Source organism: Panthera uncia, chromosome C2 (genome assembly GCF_023721935.1).
Source record: "Panthera uncia isolate 11264 chromosome C2, Puncia_PCG_1.0, whole genome shotgun sequence".
NCBI classification, from domain to species: domain Eukaryota; kingdom Metazoa; phylum Chordata; class Mammalia; order Carnivora; family Felidae; genus Panthera; species Panthera uncia.
This window is the reverse complement of record NC_064810.1, coordinates 124,039,685-124,053,869: the sequence shown is the minus strand read 5'-3', so window position 1 is coordinate 124,053,869 and position 14,185 is coordinate 124,039,685.

The following is a 14,185-nucleotide window of genomic DNA, read 5'->3' as shown; positions in this document are numbered from 1 at the left end:
AAGTCCTTGAAAGTATTGGGTTTCTTTTAAAACAAGCTTTTGCCTGTTGTTTCTGTAGGAGACCAGGACACATATAAATAAACAAAAGCTTAACTTAACGTCGGATTCCCCTCCCCTCAAAAAGTACAAAACCGCACAGGAACCATTTTTTTATCTCTGGATAACACCAAAGCTCTTCAGCATAGTTTTTTGCACAAAATGAATGTGCGTGCACACACGCTTGCAAAGCGAAATTTATGACATATCTTTTGGGGCACAGTTTTAGGGACTTGCTACTTAAAGTAGAAATTGAGAAGCCATATAACTTCCGTTAATTTCTAGTGCCACTTGAAGACAGTTTTATTTTAGTATATTATCTGCACTTACATATTAATAAGTAATAATAATGTAATAAGTATAAATAATGTAATAATTACATAATAATTAAATTCCTAATTTTGTTAGGTAGCAAGCAGAAATTAAAGCTGTGCAAAGTATATTTGGTCATCTTGTATCTGGAAACCGACAAGTGTTCTCAAATTCATTCTCTTGTTTAAAAGCCCATCTTCCTTGGGTTGGTTGGTTGATAAGTGATGTTTTCTAAGCTCACCTTCAAGTAAAACTGTCACATTATACATTTCTATTTTTATTTCAGACTCTAACTTCTTCCACAAACCACGGGTTGTTTTCCTCCAGAGGAGCAACGTGGAGAGTAAAATAATCAGTACTGTTTTCCATTCAGACAACATAAATTACCAAGTGATTACTTGCAGGCCTTTAACCTTGCTGATTTTCTCATAACTGGATTTTTTTAATCACTTGAGATGTGCACAACCCAAATTAAAATTAATTTTATTGATGGTTTGTGTGGGGGGGGGACTTAAACCAGTTTTTTTTTAGGGTCTGAAATTGCTTACAACTGGTGATAGTTTATGGCACTGAGAGGCAAAGCATCTCATTGAAATATAGTGCCTGGTTTAACTATTTGGTTGCTGGAGGCTTGCCTAAAAATAAAATAAATGAACTATTTATAGAAAATGAAGTGTTTGGATCAAATATTTAGGAGAAATCACATTATATATGATTATATATATGATATATATAATGTAACTCAAATCTCAAGTTATCAATTGAATATAATTTTTTCATATTTTATGTTTAATTATTATTTGGCAGTAACAATGTTAGGGTTGCTAGATCTAAGGAATACAAGATACCAGTTTAAAAAAATTTAATAAGCTTTTTACTTGAGAACAGTCTTTAATTTTCAGAATTATTGTACAGATAGTACAGACAGTTCTCATATATTCCATTTCCCCTATTATTAACACCTTACGTTAGTATGGTATATTTGTCACAATCAATTAACCAATAGTAATACATTATTATTAAACAAAATCCATATTTTATTCACGTTTCTTCAGTTTTTTCCTAAATGTCCTTTTTCTGATCCAGGATCCCTCCAGGATATCACATTACGTGTAGTCATGTCTCCTCAGGCTCCTCTTGGCACCCAGCTAAATATTCATTTCAGACGAACAACAAATACTTGTTTCCTTCTTATTGTCTGTATTTCCTACCTATTTTAAGTTAAAGCTCACCTTTTCCATCCTCCAATGTTGCCAACTCCTTGCTGCTTTTATTGCACTTCTCAAACTACATGGCAGTTGTTGGCTTTACCCTGCCTTCTCCCTATCATACTATAACTACTAGAAAGTCAGAGTTTCTCCCTCTTTGCCTTTTATCATCATTGCCTAGCATAGGACTTGACATATAATGAGTACTCGGTAATTGTTAAAACAATGATAAATTACTAGAAATGCAGTAATGTAAGTAAACTCCCCAGTACAGTATAAGATACAAAATAGGCATGGACAAGTGTTTGCCTTTCCTTAGGGAGATACACAAAATGTCTTATAAATTTAGAGACAGTTCTTATCTCAGCTTGATCAATGTCGATTCTAAGATCCTTAATAAAACCAGAAGTGTGGATTGATTTGAAATACTCAGAATAATCAATCAACAAGTATTTATTGATTGTACTTAAGAACTTTGAGGACAATGAAGGAAATGCATAAGTAGTTGTAGCTATACTTTCAAAGAACAAAGATCAGGCTGGCAGTAAGTCAGAGGGACTTTATGAGTGGTTAGTCTCTTTATAAAATTATGAAATAGTTGTTTGCCTCCCTTTCCCCCCCCCCCCCCCCTCTTTCTCTCCCCCCCACCCTTTTTCTTTCTCCACCAAAAGTATCCAGAAGTCATGTTCCCTCTCTCACCTTCCCAGGTTGCATTCTCCCTGACCTCCTAGTATCTCCACTCCACTGCCTTCAGTATTATCTTCATCTCTTATGAACTGAATGTTTGTGCCCTCACCTGCTCCCCAAATTCACGTACTGAAATCCCAGCCCCTATATGATGGTATCAGAAAGTAAGGCCTTTGAGGGGCAATTAGGTCATGAGAATAGAGCCCTCATGAATGGGATTAGTGCCCTTACAAAACACTCTAGAGAGCTCCCTCAGTCTCTCTGCTATGTGAGGATAAAATGGGAAATCAGCCTCATCTTCAACCCAGAAGAGAACACGCACCAAGTGACCATGCTGCCACCCTGATCTCACACTTCTAGCGTCCACAACTGTGAGCAGTGTTGTTGCTGTTAAAGCCACCCAGTTTATAATATTGTATTACAGCCACCCAGGTAAAACACCATCTCTACCAAATTTTAAAAAGCACTTACTGTCATTGTGGAAAGAAATCAATCTGATCAACCTCAATCTATGGGAGAGTGATAATACTTTAATCTAAACTAACAACAAATCTTCAGAGACTGGCCAGAGCAAATACCTCTTTACAGAGAGCAATAAACCAGGGGAAAGTAAATCAGGGCCGAATCCAAACCAGTCCTTTCATTTTTCCCTGACCACTGTTCTCTGTTACCAAATCTTATCTTCTCCTCCTTAGCTGTGGTCATACATCTCCCCTCCTTGGTCTTAGAGCCCCTGAAAAGAACTGCTTCCCTTTGCATATCAACTCCTGTTGATATTTTTTCTGTGACTTTTTTCAAATCTGTACATCTATCCACTTGCTTCATCCAAAAACATTTTTTTAGCAAGTCTAGCACCCACTTTATACCTTAAATATTAAATTGCCTTCAGCATCTTCCCTACCTCTAGCCCAAACAAAGCAGTTTGCTTTATTGGTCATCTGCCTAATACAGTGCCAGACACTTATTAAGGTACCCACTAAATGTTACTGTTTTTATTCCCTAGCACACTTTCAACTCTATTCAAATGCCTATTAAATTTGTTCATTCATTTATGCAACCAACATTTATTGTCAGTTATATGCCAGGCATTCAGAACACAAAATGAATAATTCAACAGTTTCCAGCCCTCAAAGAGTTCACAGTCTAGTTGAAGTGGCAGCTACGTACATAGCTAATTTATAATTCAGAGTGGTAAGGATTTAGGGATGCACTCAATGTAAATCCAAAATGTCTTAGCAGATATTTCTGCAACATTATGGGTTAAACAAGCTTGTGTGGACTTCCCTGGGAAAATAACTGCAATTATTCATAGCATTGTTTCTAAGGGAAAATGTGTTCTGCATTCCAAACAGTCAATTTAAAATTGAATTTTTGGAACACAGCCCGTTTGTCCCTGGAGGCTATTTCTCCATTATCTAAGGTCTCTATCTGTCTTAGGACAATGTATATCTTTTTACAACTCCCACCTGTTTCCATACGGCCGGGGGGGTGCTAGCTGAGGGTTGCTGGTCAACTTACTTTCCAGGGCTCAATACTGCACAACTGAGACTGCTCTGGTCAAACAGGTTGAGTCAAGCAGGGGATCAAAGGAGGCTCAGTCTTAAATTTGTTCAACATTTTGCTCTTTTACTATTAGGGAAAGTAGGAAAAAAAGTACATTGAGTGAGTGCTGAAAGTTTGAAATTGCTGCAATATGAAATGAGAAAGGGAGCTGCTTAGGGACAGGAAAGGACCTTATCTCTATTTTAAGGAGAGAATCAAGACCTTCTCTACATCAAAATGTTCCATAATTCCCCATCACGCATTCTTCCCTTCTGTTTCTGGATTCCAGGGTTTTCTTCAATGGTTTTCCCAAGGCTTACTTCTTCAGCCTGCCACCCCTCTTGATATATATATATATCCCCCCTTCTGCCTTGCTATGCCATATGCTTCAAAAACCATCTTTCACATATTCTCTCTTTCTCTCTAATCTGTCAAACTTTTGATAGAGCTCAACCTCATTTCCTTTCTTTCATTAACCATTAATTTCTTGACCTCTTTTAAAAAAACTTTTTTTTAGGGGCGCCTGGGTGGCTCAGTCAGTTGAGCGGCTGACTTCGGCTCAGGTCATGATCTCAAGATCCATGAGTTCAAGCCCTGCGTCGGGCTCTGTGCTGACAGCTCGGAGCCTAGAGCCTACTTCTGTTTCTGTTGTCTCCCTCGCTCTCTGCCCCTCCCCCATTCGCGCTCTGTCTCTCTCTGCATTTCAAAAATGAATAAATGTTAAAAAAAATTTTTTTTAAACCTTTTTTAAATATTTATTTACTTTTGAGAGAAGGAGAAACAGAGACAGAGAGACAGAGTGTGAGTAGTGAGCAGGGGAGGGGCAGAGAGAGAGGGAGACACAGAATCTGAAGCAGACTCCAGGCTCTGAGCTGTCAGTACAGAACCCGACACAGGGCTCAAACCCACAAACTGTGAGACCATGACCTGAGCCAAAGTCAGACGTTCAACCACCCAAGCCACTGGGGACCCCTTCTTGAACTCTTGAAGTAAGATATCTTTCTCTACCACTTTGCTGAAACTATATTCTTCAAAACTGCAGAGTGTCCCACTGTTTGACTTATTTATTGTTCAATCACTGCTTTCAAAAATGTTATATTAAAATGTCCTTTCCGGGGTTGCCTGGGTGGATCGGCCCGTTAAGTGCCTGACTCTTGATCTGACTCAGGTCATGAACTCATGGTCCATGAGATGCAGCCCAATGTTGGGCTCCGTGTAGTCAGCCAGAGCCTGCTTGGGATTCTCTCTCTGTCTCTGTCTCTCTCTCTATCTCTCTCTCTCTCTATCTCTATCTCTATCTCTGTCCCTATCTCAAAATAAATAAACTTTAAAAAAAAAAAAAGAGGAAAAGGGACAAGTGCAGTAGCATTCTTAGGCCCAGACTAGAAAGGGCAGTTGTGGCAATGCCTTTCTTCCTGTCAAGTTGAGGCATCCACAGAGGAAAAGAGATTTGCCCAAGACCTGAGAAGTGGTCAAAAGACAGCAGTTGGTAATAGAGATTGGATGTTTGGGTTGAGGTGAGGCCAGTTAGTATCCTTGAAGAATGAGAAGGTGTCAAGGTAGGAAGAGAAGGGAGGTGATCCAGGATTTATGGTTGGCAGACAAATTCTGCCACATTCTGGAGTGAGACTCCGAGGATTTCAAAAATTCTAAATTCAAACCTGGCCTTTCATGTTGTTTTGAAAATATACTTGTCAGAGTAGGAGGATGAAACATATTTTATTTAAAAGTTTGTTAGTTTGATTTATAACTTGTAAATTTGTACACATATGGTATGTGGGCTGCCAGTGGTACTCTTGCCCTGGGCCCTGCGAATGATCAGGTGGACCTGTACAATTGTCTGCTCAACTGAGAAGGACTGCATCTCTCACTAATGGTTGCCACTGCTTGTCTGGCTAATGTTAACTACCAACTGAAGTTCTGAGTGGCAGGCATCCAAGTTCAGAATCTCTCTTAGGGGATGCATCTGCTTTTTTCTAGGACTACTTCTGAATGTTCACTCCCATGTGCCCTCATGTGGGAGAATTATCTCTGGCTTGGCCACTTCCAGAGCCTCTTTGGTTCCCATTCCCAACACTCTATCCCATAGCCTCTTGCAGCTAGGACCCTTTTGTGGTGATAGATCCCTTAAGTGGGGTATTGCCAAAATGGTTCAATCCAAGTTACTTTCGTTAAGGCCCATCAAATAGGAAATACTCATCTTTGCTATGACAAAATGGTGGGACCTTAGACTAGACTATTCCATAGCACACCTCCAATCCCTGCTTGACATCTCTCTTCAGTTTCTTTGCCTTTGCTCAGATCGAGTCACCTGCCCAAGAATATGTTCAATCAGGAATCAGCTTCCCCTTCCCACCCACCTCCACTCCAGCCTCACTTGATGTTGGGAATAGAGAAAAAGCATGGCTTCCCTGTGAGAGGAACCAAAAGCCTCTTGCCATAAACCCACAACCGTAAGGCTGGACTCTGACTATTTCCTCTCTCCTTTTCTGTGAACTGGGAAGAGAGAAAGGGTTGGGGTGGTGGCTGCTGGTGGCAGGGCTAGTTTTATTGTCTCTTGGTCCTGAGGAAGATGGTTGCAACGTTTGAGGTCCTCAGCTTCATTGTCCCTAGCTGCGGGCCCTAAGTTCCAATCCTGGAATAAAGGATTGGCAGCATTCAACAATATCAGCCTAATTTACCAAATCTTAACTCTTACTTTCCTTCACTGCTCTGTCTGAAAAAAAAATTATCATATTACATCTCCCTTCTGAAAACATTCTCCATTATTCTGTGATTTTGCACTGTTTTCCTATTTCTGTGTATTCTCTTTCTCTTTCTCATTTGCAGATTATTTCCTCCCATTTCAGTTTGATATTTAAGATGCCCCTAAATTGAAATCAGCTATTTACATCTCTGTCTCACTTATTAGACTGTAAGTATTTTGAAAGCTTGAAATATTAGTTCATTTATTTTTGAATGAATGAATGAGTAGTTGAAAGAATGAATTCGGGCCACAGTCATTAGCCCTTCTTATTTCATACTCTCACTCTGGCAACTCATCCACTTAAATGGTTTAAGCTATTCCTTCTTCTTAAATAACTATTATATCAATATCTCTACTTTGATATCTCTTCTGAGCTTCAAATTCATGTCTCTAACTTCTTGCTTCCATTTTCACCTAGATATTCTGCAGTCACCTTAAAATGCATATATCCAAACCCAAATCATGATCATTTTCCCAATATCCAGAACTTACTTTACTCTTTTCTATGTCTTTTTCACTTTCTCTTTCTCTAAAGCATATAACCTTGGAGTTCCCACTTTGACCACTCCCCACAAGTCTTGTCAATTCCTTTTCTTAAAAGCAACAGCAAATCACTTTATTACAATTATTATGATTGCACTTATATGAGGTATTTAAAAGAGTTAAACTCAAAAAGACTTAAAGTATAATAGTGGTTGTCAGGAGATGAGGAGAGGGGATAATAGAGAGTTATTATCTAATAGGTATAGAGTGTCAGTTTTATAAGATGAAAAGAGTCCTGGGGATGGATGGTGGTGGTGATTGCACAACAATGTGAATGTACTTAATACCACTGAACTGGACACTTAAAAATGGTTAAGATGGTAACTATTATGTTATGTGTGTTTTACCACAATAAAAAAAAGTGAAAACAACAAACTACTTTATTATAAATGTTAACTACAAACAATTTACAAACACAAAAGAGACCTATAAACAAACCTGTTAGCAATTTGTTTGTCTTAAGAGACTTCTATTGATGTGTACATAAATACATATATTTTTCTACCAAAATGAGATCATGACTATAATTTTATTTTGGAATCTTTTTTTCAATTGACAATATGCTATAAGCATTTTTCCATGTCGTTAAATTTTCTTCTTCAACAGTGGTTCTCAAATTGTGGTCCTTGGCAAAATCAGTATCATCTAAGTACTTGTAAATACAAATTCATTTTTTAATATTTATTTATTTTAAGAGAGAGAGAGGGCTTGTGAACACAAGTGGGGGAGGGGCAGGGAGAGAGAGAGAGAGAAATCCAAGCAAAGAGAGGACAAGTGGGGGTGGGCAGAGAGAATTCTTTGCTGTCAATGCAGATCCCAACATGGGGCTCCATCCCACAAACCATGAGATCATGACCTGAGCCGAAATCAAGAGTTGTATGCTTAACAACTGAGCCACCCAGGTACTCTAATGCAAATTCCTGCTCACTGCCCCAGACCTACTGAATCAGAAACTGCAGTAGCTCAGTAGGCTGTGTTTAAACAGACCCTTCAGGTAATTCTGATGCACTCAGAAGTGTGAAAGCCTCTGTTTTACAAATATAACTTTTTTTTTTAAGTTGATTTATTTATTTGAGAGAGAGAGAGAGAGAGACAAAGCACAAGTGGGGGAGGGGCAGAGAGAGAGGGAGACACAGAATACAAAGCAGACTCCAGGCTCTAATCTGTCAGCACAGAGCCCAACATGGGGCTGGAACCCACAAACTGGGAGACCATGACCTGAGTTGAAGTCAGACTCTTAACTGACTGAGCCACCCAGGTACTCCTACAAATGTGCCTTTTTAAGAGGTGATGGCTATTCCATTGAATAACAATGCCACAATCTACTTAAATATACTGCTATTGTTGGATATTGAGGTTATTAATTTATCACTATTTAAATAATACTCTAGTAAATATTGTTGCAGGTAATTTGTTTCATCTCTACACCTAACGTGGGGCTTGAACTCACAACCCTGAGGTTAAGAGTCACTCCCTCTTCTGACTGAGCCAGCTGGGTGTCCCTGTTGCAGGTAAATTTTGAAGACATCCATGAGAGAGAAATAAACTTTTATTTCATTGAAGCCATTGTATTTAGGGGTTCTTTAATACAGCAATTTAGCTTATACCTTAATACACTGTCTTTACCTCTGCCTTATAATTGACTTCTAACCAGACTCTGTCATCTAAATCTCTCTAACCTGTAATTCATTTTAACCAGTATTTACTTATTAAGTTATCTGAAACTCTATTTTGCACAAACATCACCACCCTCCTCTGCTCAAGAACTACTGATCATTCATTCATGAATTCATTATCTATGGTACTATGCTAAATATGTTTTAGTTGTTGTCCTAAGTGATAAAAAAAGAATAAAAGTATAGACACAGTGCTTGCCCTCATGTGTCTTTACAGCATAGAGAGACTAACACCACTGACATTAATCAGATATTCACACAAATAAATACAAAACGATAACTTTGATAATTACAAACAAAAAGAGCACAGTACTGAGGCATATACAGAAGATCTGATTTCGGTAAAGAAGTAGGGAAGGCTTCTGTAACAAGTGTCACACTGAAATATGAGGTGAGCCTTCCACCTAGTGAAGGCAAAGACCCTGCAGAAGGAGAAAGATGGTGATTTTGAGGAGTTGTCAGAAGACCAGTGTGACTGGAACAGATATTGGGGGATGGTACTTGATGAGTCAGAGCGATCAGTAGGGTCTAGGTTGTGCAGGGTCTTACAGGCCATATTAAGAATGTTTGTCTTATATGAACATTGAGAAGCCATTAAAGAGTTTAGGTTTGAGAGTAGCATTATCATGAAATATGGGCCTGGATAGATTGATTAATGAAATAACTAATTAATTCTACCTGTAGACCTCTGCTCTACTCCATTTATAATCTCACTTGGGCAAACCACCCACTTTCAAGTCATGGGAGACTGCACAAAGGAGACTGAGAATGAGTGGCAAATGATACAGGAGGAAAGCTAGCAGTATGTTACATCAAGGAAGCCAGAGGATTTTTTTGGAAGGAGGAAGTAAAACAGGACAGAAGGATCATTAGTTTTTAGTTCTACTGAGAGGTTAGGTTAAATGTAGATCTACTGTCCATGGCTTCCCAATGCCTATAGAATGCAGTCTAAATTTCTTACCCTGCTAATCAAGGTATTCTATATTTACCTACCTCTCCAACATTTTTTCCTAAGACACTGCTAAAATGAGGCTTTTAGATAAGGTGTCCTTCAGATAAGGTGCCCTATTTATTTTATCTAGAACACAATAGTACACTCTGCCTACCTATCTATGGTCAGTGAATGTATCTTCTGCCCATCACCGCTTCACTAAATCCTACCTATTTCCTAGGCCCTGATCCTATTTTGCCTCCTCTGTGAAGATTAATGCGGTGGCCATGAAGATACACTTCTCAGATCTCTGAATGCAGTGAGCATAATTCACTGAAGGCCTCAGCTACTACCCTCTGAAATTTATCACTGTGTTTGTGCCATGGTTCTGCTTCCTTGGGCTGCTCCCAGCCAATGACTGAGCATGGCAGATATACTAAAACAGGCCCATTCCTGGGAGATACCAGAGTCCTCTGACAAGTGACTGAGAAATCCCAAATGATCCTGTTAACTTGCTTTAGAACTGCACTGGGATGTAAGATGCTTCCATCCAAACTTCCTTCCTTCCCTCCTCCCTTTCTTCCTGCCTTCCTTCTTTCACTCAGGAGCAGACTTGCATTGTAGTCTCTTGGCTTTCGAAGCCTCCTTTATTTGCCTCCCCATTTTCTCTTATAGGCATTTTCTCTAATAAATTTCTTGCACTGTTAATCTTTTAAAAAATTTTTGTTTATTTAAATTCAAGTTAGTTAACATACGATGTAGCATTGGTTTCAGGAGTAGAACCCAGTGATTCATCACTTACATATAACACTTGGTGCTCAGTGCCCAGTGCATTGTTAATCTTATCTGGCATCCATTTCTTAGGGACCCAGACAAACACAAGTGGTACCGAGAGTGGTCCAAGAAAAAAGGGGCAAGATAGGAATTTGGACTCGCTCACCTACTGCCCATCAGGCAAAGAGGTTGCCACCCTGGTTAGTAAATGAGACATAGGTACTTCCTGGCACAAATGGTAGCTCAACTGCTGAGGTTTTCACCAGTGTTGACCTGGGAGAATGTCCCAGTGGAGAGGAATGTTGTGGCAGATGTGATGATGCAGGCATTTGAAAAACATGGGGCAGGGGGAGGGACAATGCCTACAAAGATAGTAAAATTGGATGATCACTGTAAGTTGTATTGACGTCTTGCAGAGAAATCATGAGGGACTGAGGGCCATTAATAAGCAGTTTTTGGTTAAGTGAAAGAGCCATAGGGCCTTTGGGAGAGCTTACAAAGAGACCTTTATCTCTGTCAGGGGAAGGGAATGCACAGCTGAGTGGCAGGATGAAGACCTAATTGTTAGAGCAGCAGAGCTCCAGAGACATTAAAATGCTCAGCCAAAGCAGGTCTAAAATGACCTAACAGCACTGAAGTATAGTACAGAGGCAGCGGTCTGGATTGAGGAGTGGGGCCCTATAAGACGCAGTATATGTTTTTTTTCCAATGTTCATTTTTGACAGAGAGAGAGAGAGAGAGAGAGAGCGCGAGCATGAGTGGGGGAGGGGCAGAGAGAGGGGGAGACACAGAATCTGAAACAGGCTCCAGGCTCCGAGCTGTCAGCACAGAGCCCAACGCAGGGCTTGAACTCACGGATAGCGAGATCATGACCTGAGCCAAAGTCGGACGCTCAACCGACTGAGCCACACAGGTGCCCCGGACACAGTGTATGTTTTAAATCACAGACCTCTATATAGTGCTGTCTTCAATAGTGAGAATACATGGGTCTGGGAACCAAGAGATAGAAGCAGGAGTGACTCTACTTACTATCACACCAAATGCTCCATGGAGGGACTTTTTTGTGCTTCCTGTCCCCGCAACTCTTAACTCTGCAGGATTAGAGGTCCTAGTCCCCAAAGACAGCATACTTTTGCCAGGGGATATGGCAAAGATCCCATTGAATTACAAACCACAGCTGCTGCCGAGACACTTTGAACACCATGTGTCCAGGAACCAACAGGAGAGAAGAATTATCATCCAGCAAGGGTAATTGACCCTGATCAGCAGCGGGGGTTGGGGGAGTGCTTTTATACAATGGGGACAAGGAGGAACACATATGGAAGTCAGGTATTCCACTTTGGTGCCTCCTGGTATTCTCTTGCTTTGTTGTAACTATCAATGGACATAGGAAGCAATTCTGCCTTAAGAAAGGTGTGATTACCAACACCTCAAAACCTTACAGAATGAAATTTTGGGTCACACTACCAGGTAAGTCACCAATACCTGCCAAGGTGTGGGGATTTGAGAATGGATAGTGAAGGACCGAGAGGATGAGTACCAGTTATGACCCTGAAGTCAACTGCAGCAACAGAATTCCACTAAGTACCCTCAGGAAGAAAGGACCACAGGAAGCATGGAGGAACTGATTCCCAAACCTGTGGGAAAGAGGTAGATCTGTGTGAAGCATAGAGTAGGCTATGATGGCCATGAGAATGTACCTCTCAGAACTCCACTTGCAAGAGTAATTGACCAAGGGCCCCAGCTTCAGCGCTCTGAATTTTCATGGCTGGTTCACTCTGAGGCTACATATCTTGCAGGCTGCACCCAGGCAATGCTTGACTGTAGCAGGGAAACTGAAGCAGGCCCTTCCTGAGAGATGTGGGACTCATCTGACAGGTGATTTTGCTCAAGGATTCCCTTGATAGTCTTTTTTTTTTCAAGTTTATTTATCTTGAGAGAGAGAGCACATGTGCACAAGTGGGGAAGGGGCAGAGGGGGAGAACCCCAAGCAGGCTCCACACTGTCAGTGCAGAGCCAGATGCAGGGCTGGAACTCACAAACCGTGAAATCATGACCTGAGCTGAAGTTGGACACTTAACGACTGAGCCACCTCACTGCCCCTCCCTGATGGTCTCTTTCCATTTTCCTTAACCTGCTCTACAGTGTAAAATGCTTCCATCCAGCCTGACTTCTCTTCATTCCTCTCTCCTTCACTCAGGGTCAGATTTGCCTTATGTTTGCAGTCTGAAAGCTCTCCCAGACTCCCATGGCTCCCTCCCCATTTTCTCTCACAAGCACTTATCCTAATAAATTTCTTACACATTCAATCCTATCTTGGCATCAGCTTCTTGGAGGACCTGGACTAAACACATGCCCTAAGCTTCCAGCTGCCAGTGATAACTTCCCACTTTGAACCCTTAAAGTGTAGTACTTCCCACTACTTCCCAAATGCTACCCAGAAAACAAAACTTATCTTTTTATGTACGTATCTTCCCAATTAGTTTAGAAGCATTCTGGAGATGGTTACCATTATGTCACCTTTGCTAATCTCTGTGCTTCACCAAGTGCCCTGTACGTAGAAGGATTTCAATTCAGCCGTCATGGGAAAGAAGTTGTTAAGTGTGCTGAGTTGTTCAGACAATCCTATACCCTAGAATTAATGTTCCCCACCTACTTCAACTTCTCAGTGTATTATCCCATTTCCCACTCCCCAAATCACCTACTCAAATGGTTCCTCGTCTTCTCAGGGTCCTTTAATCCCCAATTCCCTGCCCTACTCTCTATATATTTTACCATATGCATTGACCCAGCAGAGGCTGTGGCATAGACAGCTATCCACCAACCAAAGGTTAGTGGATCCCCACCTCCCCCCACCCCCCGCCAGCCACAAACTTTCTATAGTGTGGAGTTGTTGCTGGAAAGTGGCTGGCCAGCAAGGGACTACATTCCCAAGCTTGACCCTATATCAAGTGGTAGCTAGGGTGTTTAAGAAGCAGACCTATTCCTGGGCGCTGGGTGGCTCAGTTGACTAAGCATTTCACTCCTGATTTGGGCTTAGGTCATGATCTTGTGGTTCGTGAGTTCAAGCCCTGCACTGGGCTCTGTGCTGACAGTGCAGAGCCTTCCTGGGATTCTCTGTCCCTCCCCTTCTTGCTCTCTTTCTCTCTAAATAAATAAATAAACAAACAAACATTTTAAATAAACTTTAAAAAAAATAAATTTTTTAAATAAAAAAAAAAAGAAGCAGAACTCTTCCTCTACCTGTATCCTTCATGGTCTCCAGTTGAATACAGAGGACTCTAGGGATGGTGAGGCCACAAGATGAGAAAAGCCTGTGTCCCTGAACTCCCACATGGAGGAAAGCTGCCCACTGGAATGTTACATGAGTGAACAGTACTGCCCTACACTGGAATGTTACATGAGTGAACAGTAAGCTTCTCTTATTTACGTTAGGTCACTGAAATTTGGGGTTTTGTTATAGTCGTTAGCATTATACTAAAGAATACAGATATCGTTGTCCTTCTTTTGGCTATTCCCATCTTTAAATTTTTTTTTAACATTTATTTATTTTTGAGAGAGACAGAGCATGAGCAGGAAAGGGGCAGAGAAAGAGGGAGACACAGAATTCAAAGCAGGCTCCAGGCTCTGAGCTGTCAGTGCAGAGCCCAATGCAGGACTTGAACCCATAGACCTCGAGATGGTGACCTGAGCCGAAGTCAGATGCTTAACCGACTGAGCCACCCAGGTG